Source organism: Desmodus rotundus, chromosome 11, assembly GCF_022682495.2.
Source record: "Desmodus rotundus isolate HL8 chromosome 11, HLdesRot8A.1, whole genome shotgun sequence".
In the NCBI taxonomy this organism is placed as follows: Eukaryota; Metazoa; Chordata; class Mammalia; order Chiroptera; family Phyllostomidae; genus Desmodus; species Desmodus rotundus.
The window spans coordinates 71646700-71661056 of NC_071397.1; the positions used below are offsets into that span (position 1 = coordinate 71646700).

Consider the following 14357-nt stretch of genomic DNA (forward strand, 5'->3'; position numbering starts at 1 on the left):
TGTAAGGAAATAAGAACCACACAAAGGCCAATCACCAAAGTTCACACAGAGCTGAGAGTTGTTCATGTTCCTGTACATGGGCTTTTCGGCATAAGCAAATATACATTAGATAGAGTAGCCACAAAGTTATTAGTCAGGAGTGGAGTAAAATGAGCCCTAGACTAATAACTTCTCTCTAATTTTACCTCATAAAACAAAATGGACAGCCTCAAAAGGATATACTCTTTCCAAGTAACTTAACTATGACTAAGAACAAAGTTCAATACTAATATGAGCACAAAAATGCCCATTACCCACCCAACAAGGCAAAATCATAATGTCTGGCACCCAATCAAAAATTACAAGGCATATAAAGAAGCAGGGAAATATGGCCTATAGTGAAAAGAAAAAGCAACCAATAGAAACAATCCCAAATTGACACAATCAAACTAGTAGGTGATGACATTATAAAAGTTATTGTAGCTATATCCCATATGCTCGTGAAAGGAGAGGAAAGGTTGAGCACATTAAGTAGAGATATGAAAGATACATAAAAGACCCAGATCAACTTCTAGAGATGAAAAATACAGTGTCTGAGATGAAATGGACACTGTATAGAATTAATAGTAGATTAAACCCTTACAAAGTAAAACCAGTGAGCTTGACAACATAGCAATAGAACTATTCAAAATAAAACACAGAGGAAAAAAGGCCAAAAGCAAATGAACAAAGCATCAGTAATCTGTGGGACATCTTTCAGCTTCTTAAGCATACATGTTCACTGGAATCCTCAAGGCGGGGGGATAGGCAGAGAATTATTTGAAGAAATGACTGAAATGTTTCCAACCCAAGAAATGCAGTGGACCTCACATGAATGAAATACAAAGAAAACTACCCCAAAGAACACAATAAAATCACATAAGTCACTGGTAAAGAGAAAATCTTAACAGAGAGTAAAAGACATAGTTTGTACATAGGACAAAGTACAGTAACTTTTTTAAAGTATTGGGAAAAGTAGAATACTGTATCCAAGTCCTCCTTGTTACTTAAGAAAAGGAATCTTCACTACAGAGTTTGGCATCAGTCAGGAAAGGGCCTTGTCTAGTAAATCTGCAGTTACTCCCTCTTCCTTCTTTCCAAATCTCTCCCTTCCTTACTTTATCGATACGAGGTGGGGAAGATTTATCTTATACATGCGAATTAATTGGTAATGGTAAGGTCTGATTTGCAAAGAAAGATGTCCTCTTCTAGGTATCAAAGTGGTGCTTAAATTGTCACCTCTGGAAATTATTTGTTCTCAGACATTAGCTCCCTAAAGTTCTCATCTGCCATGTTTATTAGTCTGCTCCACTCTTCACTGCTGACCCCAAAGAGTGTCTCACCAAAAGCTACTAAGAGTGTCAGTGTGTTTATATATCTCCTCACAGCTCACAGGAGAACCTCCAATTGTTGGGAAGAAGGCAAAAAGATGCAGAAAGGCTTTACTTTAAAATTTTGTCTGGGTCTGCAACTAATAAAGAGAATCATCTAATTCAGAGAAATGTAAATGCCAAAGATTATATTTGAACTGTTTGGATACTTTAATTTAAGGAATTTTTTTGTTATTTGCCTGAGACTTATGGGCCAATGTTAATTTTTATAGCTTTCCTAACTCCTATGCAGTATAAGGAAAATTTTTTTTTAAGTGTCCCAATTGGTGTTAAGTTTAAATTCTCAGTTCCCAAGGAAATTTTTAAGAAGCCAATGCCCCAGGAATACCTTAGGAGCTTCCCTTTTTAGAAAACTCCACCCACCCTAAATTCCAACAGTAATATTTGAGTTACGTTAAATTAGAGTTTGCCCCAAATTGAAAAAAACTCAATTTATTTTATAAGACAACTTAGCACTCGTTTATATTATCTACAGTTCTGAGTAATTCAGGAACATAATAAATAATATACACCATGCATAGTATGATAAATGTCATGAAAAAGTTGCCAGAGATCTGATAAAAATGTGTATTTTGTAATACAGTTGGAGAAAATTCTAGACACCAAGATCCCCTGTGTTAGAAGTTATGAGTTAATTTTTTAATTATGATGGCCATCTAATCTGTAAAGTCTCATCTCTCATTTTATAAATCTGTACACAGAAGTAATTCATACAAAAATATCGAAATGTTTTAACCTGTTTCTTATCTATGTTTTTGAAGATAAAGCTTACTTGGGCAAATATATTATTACATACTGATAAATCACAGATATATTTAAGTTTTAGATTTCTTTAATTTCTTTTGATGTTTTTGCCAGGTGTTAAAGTGATCATATTGAACAGAGGAGGGAAAATGGTCGATATTTTCAATGTGTACTTAATGTAATTATAGTTGAGTAGAAAGATGTAGATTAATTTACTTATATATTTATGCAAACACATTTATTAAATGCCTATTCCTGACCAAGCACTTTGTCAATGCTCTACCAATGAATGGCTGGCAAGACAGTCAGTAAATTTTTTTTATTGGTCTTAAAACATTCAGACTTGTCTCATTTACTGGAAGAAGTTATGATACTGTTATAGAATATAAGAACTTTGTGCTAAGAAACTTAGAGTATAATTAGACTTAAAACACATGAAAAAGTTTTAAAGACATGCCAAAAACTTAAGAGAATAATATCTTTCTTTTAATTTAAAATTGCTATGCTCCCCAAACACGTGAAAGGAGGCTATAAAATTTGGCTAGCGATTTGGCATGTGTTTGAATGAATTGATCAGAGATGGGAAAAATTCATCAATAGACTTCCATAAATAGATTATTCGTGAACAGAAATTTGAAGAAAATAAGTGGCATAGCTTAAGAGTGGAAGGTAGTAAAACTAAGCCTGTCCTCCGCAACAATGATGAATGTTGGAATGAGGAAGTCACGCAGGGTGGAAAGTCGATTAGCTTATCCAGAAAGTAAGGTTTGTGTTGGGAAATGACACAAATTGAAGGGAGATGGAAATGGGTGGGTAAAGTGTTCTAAATGTTGGGTTGAGAAGTTTGCACTGAATGAGAAAGCCAATTCAGAGTTTAAAAGAATTTTAGAGCAGGATAATCCTTTCGTCTTATGCTTCTCCTTCAGAGAAAACTAACCACGGAGGTTATTCACCATTAGTGGCATTGCCACTTGGGATTAAAGCTCAATATTTCCTGTTTTCAGTGTTCTTTTTATATACCATGCTACTCTGCAAAATGACACTCTACTGACCAGGAGCAGGAGAAGCATATGAATGCAGTGCTAATTTAGAATACTTTGTTAAGGAATGTCTACTTTAAATACTAAGAAAGCAGTCATTTCCCCTTCCCTCTGCCTCCCGCTCCACAGCCTCTGATTTGACGAAAGCCAGTCATGCTCCAGCCATTTCATTGCCCAGCCTCCCCTTTGGTGGGTGTGGGTCTGTGGCATCATTTCTGCCACACAACAGGAGCAGAATCACCAGCGTGTAGCTCAGGCTCCAAACCCTTTTGCCATAGGCTACTTTATCACCAAGCTTGGTATCAGAGCAACTTCCTTTAAAGCCACTCAAAGATAAACACTCCTTCAACCTCTAGAAACCTCAGCCCACTTATGCTGCTGTCCCAGTGGGGACACGGCATAAGTGGGGATCCTCTTATTGCCACAGTGGGATCCTCTTACTGGCATTACTCAGAAAATACTGGATGGAAACTTTGATGGAATTATGGCTCCTATTCTATTGTGAACAGAAGGGGATTAGACCAAAGAGTGTAAGGATTTTTAAGGAGTTAATTTGACTCTGGCACCTGCTGATCTGTTTCTCAGAGTGCCTGTTAGCTGGAGGGGAAGAATGAGGGCAGCATAGTTCGAATCATTTCCAACATTTCTCACTTCTCTAAGCATGGACTGGGAAGCTAGCTCAGCCTCCACCACGGATTCATAAAGTCACTCCTCCAGCCCATCTAAATCTCATATTTTAGGGAGAGATGAAATACGGTCATCCTGTGGCCTCTCCTTCAGTGCCAGAGCACCACATATGCCCTGTAGAATAGAGGGTGGCTGAAGAGGAGAAGTCGAAGATACCTTTTCCTCAGTTGTCTGCAAACAGACTTGACATGTGACCCCTGTCTCAGACACATGACTCCTGTCCCCAGGACCTTTTGTCCTCAAGGACAGAGCCATTCCCAGGGATGTTAAAGTCTCTCTGGGACCTTTAATCTTCTGAATTCAGGTTTAAACTTCATAGTTGGAAAGCTTTAGAAACATCAGGAAGTTTCATATTTATTATAGATACCTTGGTTTGCCAAATACACTTAAAAAACTATCAGTTTCTAGTATCAACCAGTCTGGTTATTCCTGTGGCCTCAACTGACCTCATTGTAGTAGACTGAATGCTGATCTCCAAAAAGACCTGTCCATGTCCTAACCTTGGTACCTGTGAATGTGACCTTATTCAGAAAAAGTGCCCTTGAAGATGTAATTGAGATCAGGAGCTCCAGATGAGATCCTACTGAATTAATTGAGTGAACCTGAAACCCAGTAAGTGTCCTTACAAGAAGAGGAGAATACAGACAGTAGAGCAGAAACACAGAGCAAATGTGAAGGTGAAGGCAGAGACTGGAGTTATGCAACTATAAGCCAGGGAGCACCAATGATTACCTGGAGGCACCAAACGCTAAAGAGGCAAAATAGGATTCTCTCCTGGAGCCCTCAGAGGAAGCACTGCCTGCTCAACACCTTGATTTTGAATTTTTGGCTTTCAGAACGGTGAGAAAGTAAAATTCTACTGGTCCAAGTCACCAAGTTTGTGGTCATTTGTTATGACAACACTAGGAAAAATAATATACTTGCATACAGAGACATGGAGTAGGCTGATGGTGACCACCTCCTGCCTTTCTTGCCCAGGACTCAACTAGTCTGGCCCTAAAGAGAGCAAAGGTGATGTCATTTGAAACCTTGCAGCCACACACCTTCTCCCACCATTCTTGGTTTCACCTCAAAATACAATCTCCTGCATTTACTCTTTCCCATTCTTCCCATTTTTCCACATCCTCCAAACAGAACTGGTTATGTAATTTGTGGGGCCAAATGCAAGTTGAAAAGGTGGCATCACTTGTTGAAAATTATTAAAATTTCAAGGCAGGGACAGCAGTGTACTAAGCCAAGCATGGGGTGTTCTTAAAAGTAGTGCCTTATGCTACCCCACGGGTTGCACACCCATTAGGTCGCTTGCCTCCAAAATGTATCCACTCTGACCTTGAAGAATACTTATTCAATATTGAAATATCCCACCTTTATAATCCACTCTGCTCCTTACATCAGGTGAAAATCAGCTTTCTCTTGGGAGTAGTTGGTCTTCTCAGTGTAGAACACTGATTATCTCCCTCTAGAACCATGGGAGTCTGTAATCCTATAGCTCTCCGGTATTGCCTCTGAACTGTGTACCGTGTCTTATATACAGGTCCTTGATCCATTTAGGCTCTGCTCCGTGGATATGTACCTTCTGCCCCAACTCTACACAGCTATCCATTCAGTTCCAGATCACTCTACCACATTCATGACGTCTTTGGTATCTTTCTCTATCTCATGGCCTCACTGTTAGTAACTTCAATGTCCATATGAATAGCCTTTTCATTGCCTTAGTATCCAATTTCTTGATCTTCATTTTGTTAGCCAACCCCACCTACCCACAGTTCCTCCATAAACCATACCATCATTCTACTATTAAAGCTTCAATAAAGTTATTCCACCTTGACTACAACACCTAATTTTTCTCTCTCTCATATGATCGAGATTTGTAGTTCTTTAACCTCCTTTTCTCTCCCTTTTGACTTCACTATTTTCCTATGTAACCTTAACTTCATCGCCCTGTCCTTCAGCTGCTCTCTTAAAAATGGCAGCAAAGCTTTCTCCTTGCATTTCCATCAGATCACTTGACAAAACTCCAAAGGTTGATTAGTTGAACTTTCTGCACTCAGAGTCATATATTTTACACAAATTCACACGAGTGTATGGAACTACTGCTGCCACCAATGGACTCAGAGGTACTTCTTTGGACTTATGTTCAGGTTCTCTTTACCATTCCCAACAGCAGCTACTGCACACCTTTAGGTTGCTTACACGATTGCATCACATCCCTTACTTTCTTAGTAGAAACGACAGCCAATAAAAAATCTTCAATCCGCCCTGACTGATATGACTCAGTTGCTTGGGCCTCCTCCTGGAAAGTGAAGGGTCGAGTTGCCAGTTTGATTCCTGGTAGAGGCACATACCTGGGTTGCGGGTTCAGTGGGGGTCTCAGTCTCTAGTCTGGGTGGTATGAAATCAGTGTTTCTCTCTCACATTGATGTTTCTCTTCCTCTCCCTCTCCCTCCCTTCCCCTTCCTCTAAATAAATAAAATCTTTAAAAAAATCTTCCAGCATCTATGAATAAACAAAAGCATTATATAAATACTGTTTTAAGTTGTTATTTTGTCTTAATTGAAGGAAATGAGCTTATAGTTATTCATTTAAAAATTTCTTATTAGTATCTAATTGTACAGGTACTACTCTAGGTACTGAATATAAAGCCTTCATGGAGCATATATTCTAATGGTTCTGAAGATTTCAAATATGTAACTTAAAAGGAGTATTACTGAGGGCTAATGATTTTATCAAATTTACCCCAAAATATAGGTTTTACAAAACAAATTTCGTGAGCATAAAAACAAAGTTGCAGAATCATAAAAATCCAGCCATGGTAGTGTAACTCATAGATCCAAACATTTGGGCATCACTCTCTTCTATAGGATCTCTAAAATAAGTAGACCTTAGAATAATTGGCCTTAGGTAATATTATATATTATTATATAATAAAGCAATAATGTGCCTTAGAAATAATGCCCAATACGTTTTCAAGTCACACTAAAAATCTAAATAACTCTCAATTTCTTTAATTAATCTCTCTATGACCACAAGAACTATGTTTTTAGAAAATAAAATGCACTGGTGGGCATTTAGAAAAACCACAAGCTTTATCAACACTGTAAGTTAAAAAATGTCAATCAACCTTAAAATCAGAAAGACCTAAGTCAAAAAACTGATTTGGGGTCTTCCCAGGTACTTCAACCTTATTCAGATTATGTAACCTTGATAGGCCTCAGTTTATTATGTGAGAATAGAGCTAATTATTACTACATTGTGGGCATGGGGATATTATATAATTTAAAGAACCTGATTGTAGCACCATTAGTATTTTATACAAAATATTTACTTAATTATATTTTTACATCTCACATAGCCATTGCCTAGAAAAGAATTCGGAAGTAGTTAGTAGTGAAGCTGCAGGTATCATAGGCCTTGAATAGGAAGCCAGAACCCAGCGTTAATGAGCGTAGGTTGTTGAGAAGACTTTGAACACTACTAATGGCTTTCAGGAAACCAGAGATCTCAGGAATTCAGTGAAGACAAACCATCTTTTCAGCACGCAAAGAGCACCTTAAATTTTGCAGTACTATCTCATCCATTTAATATGGGGGTTAATAGTAAGGACCTCATTTTTCTTGTGAGTACCTGGAAGTGAAACTTGATACGCATTGTTTTCTGCCTTGCTTTGCCCAAAAGTTGTCAACATTGCACGTTGATTCCCAACTTGTCAGTAAACGCGAAAACCCAGATTCCGGGGGCAGATAAGAAAACTATGTAATTCCTACCTTCTCCTACAGCTACCATTAGATCAAAGGGCAACCTTACGACTCTCGGAGCACAAAACCGCGGGGTAAGCACACGTAGGTCTGCAGGAGAAGTTGCTGTCTGGGGGCAGGGAGAGAAGCGGAATTCCCGAACTCACATCAAGCAAATTCTTACCAGAACCTGAACAGTCACCCAGGGATGAGCAAGGATGATCAGTTGGCTGTTCACGCGCACGCAGGAAAGAGTCCTGCCCCAGACGCCAACGTGCAAGAGTTACCGTGACACTTGCTGAGAGAGCTCCACGAAGACCCGGGCTGCACGGAGAGCGGGACACCGCTCTAGGGGAGCTCGGGGGCGGGTCCCAGCGGCCACTTCCTCCGCCCCCGGAGTCGCCGCCGCCGCTCGGCTGCACCTCGGCCCAACAGTTCAGACTCCGCTGCAACCCTCCGGACTGCAGAGGCGGCAGTGAGCTAGAGCCCGCGTCTCAGCGGCCGGCCGGCGGCAGAGAAGCTGGGCGAGCCCCAGCTCTGGAGGACACCTGGCCCAGGCACGGGGGGAGGCTCTGCGCGCGGCTGGTGCGTACCAGGTGGAGGGGCGGCGGGACTGGGTGTTGAGGGTGCGAGAATGGACGGAAGGGGCTTGGACTGTCGGGGGAGACTGAGCCAGCGAAAATATGGTACGTGCAACTTCCCCAGATTACGCCCAGTCGGCACGGGGTTCGGGGAGCGGTTCGAAGCGGATGCCCCCCTTCACTAGAGCGATCACATTATCCACATGCAGACTAGGGTACTTTTAGAATGAACTGGGCGTTCTGGTCAACGGACGTAAACGGGGAGGTCTGGCCACCTGCTTTTTGCTCACTCCGACCAGAAGGTGGACATTGGTGACCTGTCATAAGTTGCAGAGCCCTTCCCCACTCACGCAGGCAGTGCCACGTCGTTTTGCTTGGGTTGCGCGTTCCCAGGCAGCCGCTCCCGACCACCAGGTCAGCAGAGACCTGAGTTCTCACCGGCTCTGCCAGCGTCCAGCTGAGTGGCTCTAACCAGGTCACCTCACCTCACCAGTACTTTATTTTATTTTATTTTATTTTATTTTATTTTATTTTATTTTATTTTATTTTATTTTATTTTTGCATAAAATATGGGGATAATTAGACCGGGTGATCCCGGCGATCCCTGGCAGCATTGGATTTTAACGGAGCCTAGGACCCCGGCTGTCGCCAGGGAGACACCCGAATGTAACGTGGTGGTCTCCGGGGCTTAGAGGATGGCGGGCGTGAGACCTGACCAGTGCAGCTGCTGCAACCCCCTGGGGAGGCTCCTGGCAGTGCCTTCTGAGTTGGGGGTGGGGGGTGAGGTGCGGGAGATGAATCTTCGTTACCAGCTGTCCAGGCTGGGGTTGGCAAGTGCTTGCTGAGTGATGCTGAGATGCACCGGCCAGTCCCATCTTCGCGGAGCTTGTCCTGCGCAGCACAGCCCAACTCGCTCCCTTTGGGAAAGCTCTTGGCTTGAGTGGGGGCTCACGGGAAACACTTAAAAAATATTAAGAAAGAAACCAAAAAACTGCAGGTGGTGTTATTAGTCAGACTCTTGTACGGCACTGGAAAGTGGAGATTCGAGGCTGATTATCACTTAAACATTCACCTAAGAAAAATTAAATCAACAACAACACTAAAACTCATATTAATGATTTGGATATTGAAAAAGTATTGGATTAGGTTTATTTTGAGTATTGCATTTCTCTTTGTATACATGTAGATTCAAAATCCCAGATACTTTCCTTCTTCATTGACATTGCTACACATTAAAGAAATTCTTCTGGGATTTAATATTCAAAAGCTGAGAATTTGCATTATTAAAATAAGATCTGATGGCCAGAAGCTCACAGGAAGTAATGAGGCAGGTTTAAAATTAAGGTTGGTTAAGACCAGCATTTTAAAAACCCTCTTTCTTTCCTGTTAGTACGTCCCCTGCTGGACATATCCCTCCACCGCCACTATCTTTAATAAGTTTATTTTCAAAATAGGTGTTTTGGAAGATCAAATGACTCAATTTTGAAGCAAAGCGTATTGTGGAAAATTTTTTTTTGAAAAATGTATTTAGTAATTGACATTTTGGTCTTATCTTTATCAGAACTTCTTCAACAAAATATCAAAGGCTAATGGAATACCTTATGCAAGATATTTAAAAATGTGTCAAATATAATTTTTGTTGTAATTTTCTCTCTTCTTTTGTCAATTTTAAATTAAAATTTTAAATTAGAAATTTTTAGGAAGTTACTCCTTTCAATAATTTTTAAAAAATTTTACCAAGTTGGAAAACCATCACCATAATTCAGTTTCAGAACCTGGTCAAAGTCCTACACCACTGACCAAGGTGTATGTCTAAACAAGGTCATTTCAGATTTTCTGTTCATTTCTACCATACGGATCTGGTAGTGTGGAAATGGGGCCAGTCTACCACATAAAGGGGGAGCAGTTTTTACCCACTTTCCTCTGGGAGCAGTGGGTGAAAGTTTCCAGGGGAAAAAGGAATATTTTCCTAACAGGTTAGATCTGTGTCAGCTTTCTGAGATGTTTGTGATTTTTGTCAAATAATATTAAAGTTCAAGGAAAACCCAGCATAGGTAAGTCCATGTTTTGAGTTCTAGGTTTGAATGCTTTGAAAGGAGATATAAACCTTTCCATTTTAGCAGCAAAAATGGGAGGAAACAATTTTTTTATTCATGCATGTTTATTTTTACCAACTCTTTAAAACAGTATCTTAATTTGTTTTTACCATTAATTATAACATTCTTTGCTCATACATAACATTTTAAAAACACAAGTGACATATCATATATATGTCTTATTTTCTATTTAATAAATCATCTTAATATATCTTTCCTAGAAAATAATTATACTTTTAATAGCTGTATAGTGTTCTATTAAATTTTAAACTAATCCCTGTTGGTAAGTATGCATAATTTCCCCAAATTTGGTTTTATAAACAATATCAGAGTAGATATCTCTATGCATAATCTTTATATAATGTACATACCTATTTGATTAATTCCTTTAAATAAATTTACACAGAATTGCTAGGTGAGTACATATTCACTTTTTAAAGATTTCTGATACATTCTCAAAGTTTTTTCAGAAATCCTATAGCAATTTCTAATCAAAATAACATTTTTACTAACATATGGTTTCAAAAATTAAAAATTTAGAAATTAGTGAGAAATGATAGTTCATATTTGTATTTCCTTGATTGCTAGTGAGGCTGAATCTTTTTAGTTGGCCAAAATGCTTAACAGATATTTTGGATTTATTTTTATGAATTCCTTTTCTGTATTTTTTTGCCTATTTTTAATCCTTTTTTATTTGCTTCAAGAGCTTTTTATTCATAAGGATATTAACTTTCTGCATCTGTTATGTTGCAATTTTTGAATCGGTTTCTTCCTTCCTTTCCTTTCCTTCCTTCCTTCCTTCCTTTCCTTCTTTCTTTCTCTTTTCTTTTCTTTTCTTTTCTTTTCTTTTCTTTTCTTTTCTTTTCTTTTCTTTTCTTTTCTTTTCTTTTCTTTCTCCTTCCTGCCTTCCTGCCTTCCTGCCTTCCTGCCTTCCTTCTTTTCTTTTATTTTTTGCCTTTAACTACTTGGTGAACATTGCTTTGTAGAATACTTTCATTTTAGGTGTCAAAGCTGCTATTAATTTCTTCTGTCATTCTGATTTGGTTACTCTTGAGAAGGACTTTCCCACTTGTAAAAGTGTCCAACTACACTTTTTATAGTACTTTTGATGTCTTCTCTTATTTAAAATTTTTATCCTTTGAAAGTTATTTTAGTAGGGAACCTAACTTTATAGTTGTTATTTTTTAATGGCTAATCTTGTCTTAAATCCATTTGTTCAGTAATTGATTCCTTCCCCACTGGTTTGAAATACTATCCTGTGCCCCTCCCCACTGCACCTCCTAGGAGCCAAACTCCCTTAGAGCTGCTCCTGTCATTGGGAAGACCCATAGACTTTCCACCCACACCCTCGCCTGGCTGCCTACACCTGACACCTCTCTGATCGCCTCCCTGCGCTGCCTTGAGACACACCTGCCACTCACATGTCACCCATAGGTAAACAGTATCCAGGTTTCACATCACAGCTGTGGGCTTTTTCCAGATTCCCACATTACCAATTTGGAAACATATCATTTTGTTAGCTCTGAAAAACATAATTTTCTAATGCTTTAATTCTCTGCTTTAATCATTTGTATGCTTATTTTTCCTCTGTGCCTTAAAATTTTATTATGTGTTGTTCTGTCTCTTTCTAGCCTAATTTCATTTTATTCTTTCTTCAAAATCATTCCTTAATGCTCTCTGGAACACCTATTCAACCACAATAAACTCCTCTTAACCTTCACTTTTTTTTTCCTGGCCCTGAAACTTGACTATCCCCTGAGTATCATAGTTCCTTAATCTTAGGGTAGGAAGGTGGGTCACATGTCCTATTATCCCACCTCTACACCATTATTTCTCCACTGTCTTATACTCACCCCTGCTCTCTGAGCCATCTGGCTGTGCTATCCTCCACCATTGCTCATTCCTATTATCTGCTCACCATCTGAATAAATCTCTCCTTCGCTGAACACTCCAGAAACTGATATATAGTCATCTTCTCTTGTCCTCAATCTGGGTGACTTCATATTTCCATCCAACACAACCTCTCAGTTTTTGACCTCCACACCTCACGTAGTAACCTTCCCTTCTACTCCTCACCCAACCACTTTTGTAGCCACACCCTGGGCTTGCTATCCTGTGAAATTGTTCCTTCCTAAAATTTGAATTCAGAAACTCTCTGGGCATAGCATCCTATATTCTTTTTTTTTTTTTTTACATTAACCCAGAAATTCACACCCATGCTTCTTCATTGGGATGGCCAATAACTTGCCCCATCTGTTTTCCCCATGCTCTCGTTGCTTGGAGTCAGACATTTCTCAGTGCTCTCCATTTCCATCAGCTCAAGTCAATGGAGAACCTAAGAATTCTGTGTGCTTCTTGCTAGACCCTTACCATTCTCTTCCCCACAACTACAGCAACCTTAGTCTCACTACCACTTTCCTTGAGTCCTCCATGGCCTTCTGACCCCTATCTTCTTGTTGATGCAAATTATTGCAAAATCCTTATACTTCCAAGGAGCATGATAAACTGTTCTGGTTTTCCTGGGACTGAGGGGTTTCTCAGAATGCCAAATGGAGTCAGTTCTCAACATAAAGACTTCAATTTTTTGAAATTCATTACTTTCTTTTCACATGTCATCTCTCTTCATCTTCACTTTCAAGCTATGAGCTCTTTTTTTTTTCATCTGAAATACAGCAGATCCTTGAATAATGTCATTTTCTTATACCATTGGTGAAATGCTATAGGAACTTCATTCTTACTTATATCAACTAGCCTATGGTAAAATTAGTTTTGTTACATGTTGTTTTGCTTAAAGTCTCAGAACCTATCCATGATATTAAGTGAAGACCTACTGTGTGTGGTAGCTCTTACTGTTCCCTCTCCCTCCCTCTCTATATGACCCTTTTAATGGAGTGGCAGTTAAAAAACTCAGATAACCAAGTGCATTAGTTACGAATGTTACAATTGCCGATCATAGAAAATCGGCATCAAATTGGCTTGAGGAGATAGGGAGAATTTATCAGATTTATGTAACCCAGACTTTAGTCACAGGTTGACCTACAACTCAAATTATTTTTAAGGACCCAATTTCCTTCTACTTCTTGGCTCTATTCTCTTTTAACTCAATTTTATTCTCAGGCTCTTCTTAGGGATAAAATAGCTATTACCAGCTTCAGGTTTAACTTCTCAAGTTTAAATTAAAAAAAAAAAAAAAGCATCTTTACCTAGTAGGTTTGCGCCAGTCCTAAGGTGAACTAACTTGCATCACGAACCCACTCGTTAAGCATTTGCTGGGTTAGAAAATGTCACAAGTTTGCAGGGGCTGGTTTCAAGTCACACAGTGCCTCTGAGCTAATCACAGTGGCTAGGGACTTGTATGGAGCTCTGTGTCTCAGCTTCATTCTTGGAAACAACTGAATCACGTAGAGTGAACATAGGAGGGAAAGATTCTCAAAGGGGAGATGGGTGTTGGGCAGGCAAAATTTTTACTGCCATCCAAATTGGTGACAAACAGGTTAAAAACAAAACAGGCATAAACAGGCTTTGATTAAACCTGCAGCAATGCCTTACGAGTAAAGAAGGTGAACATGATTAGTGAATAGATCTTATGGCATTTATTTTAAACGAATAGCAGTATTCTTTTAAATGTCCTGATTCTTGACTGTGTTCTTTGTAGTTAAATTGCAAAATAAATAAGCTTTGTACAAATAAATTTTGTTCAATATAATTCTCTTTAATCATTACTAATGCATTGAAAAAATTCTGCCTATTTAAATAATATTTTGAAGATAAATAATACGAAGAAAGAAGATAGTCCTTCTTCTTTACATAAATATTTTTGCAGCTAGCATTAAAAAATATGTCAACAGATGATTTGAATGGTAATAGTAAAACAAATAACTAAAGTAGAAATTAAAAAGCTCTGTCATGAGGCCAGCTCAGCTTTTAATTAGTCATGTGAACCTGAAGAAGTTTCCTAATCTCTTCAGATTTCAGCTTTTTGTCAACACAGTCACACTAATATGAATATGATTTTGGTTCCTCATCATTAAATAAGTACATTGAAAAAAAGTACCTGTATTATTCT

At 38.9% G+C, this 14357-nt stretch overlaps 1 protein-coding gene across 5 annotated transcripts in view; it reads left to right on the forward strand.

The window, feature by feature from the left end:
• Positions 1-7851: 7851 nt before the first annotated feature.
• PKIB (cAMP-dependent protein kinase inhibitor beta) overlaps positions 7852-14357 on the forward strand; it is a 76655-nt gene continuing 70149 nt past the window's right edge. For 2 of the 5 annotated variants that reach the window (XM_053914230.2, XM_045188729.3), the window contains exon 1: positions 7853-8199. The gene's annotated coding sequence lies outside the window, so the exon portion shown is untranslated. Of the gene's footprint in view, positions 8200-8276; positions 8301-14357 lie in introns of those variants that run through there. The other 3 variants (XM_045188732.3, XM_024551848.4, XM_045188730.3) reach the window with 3 other exon arrangements.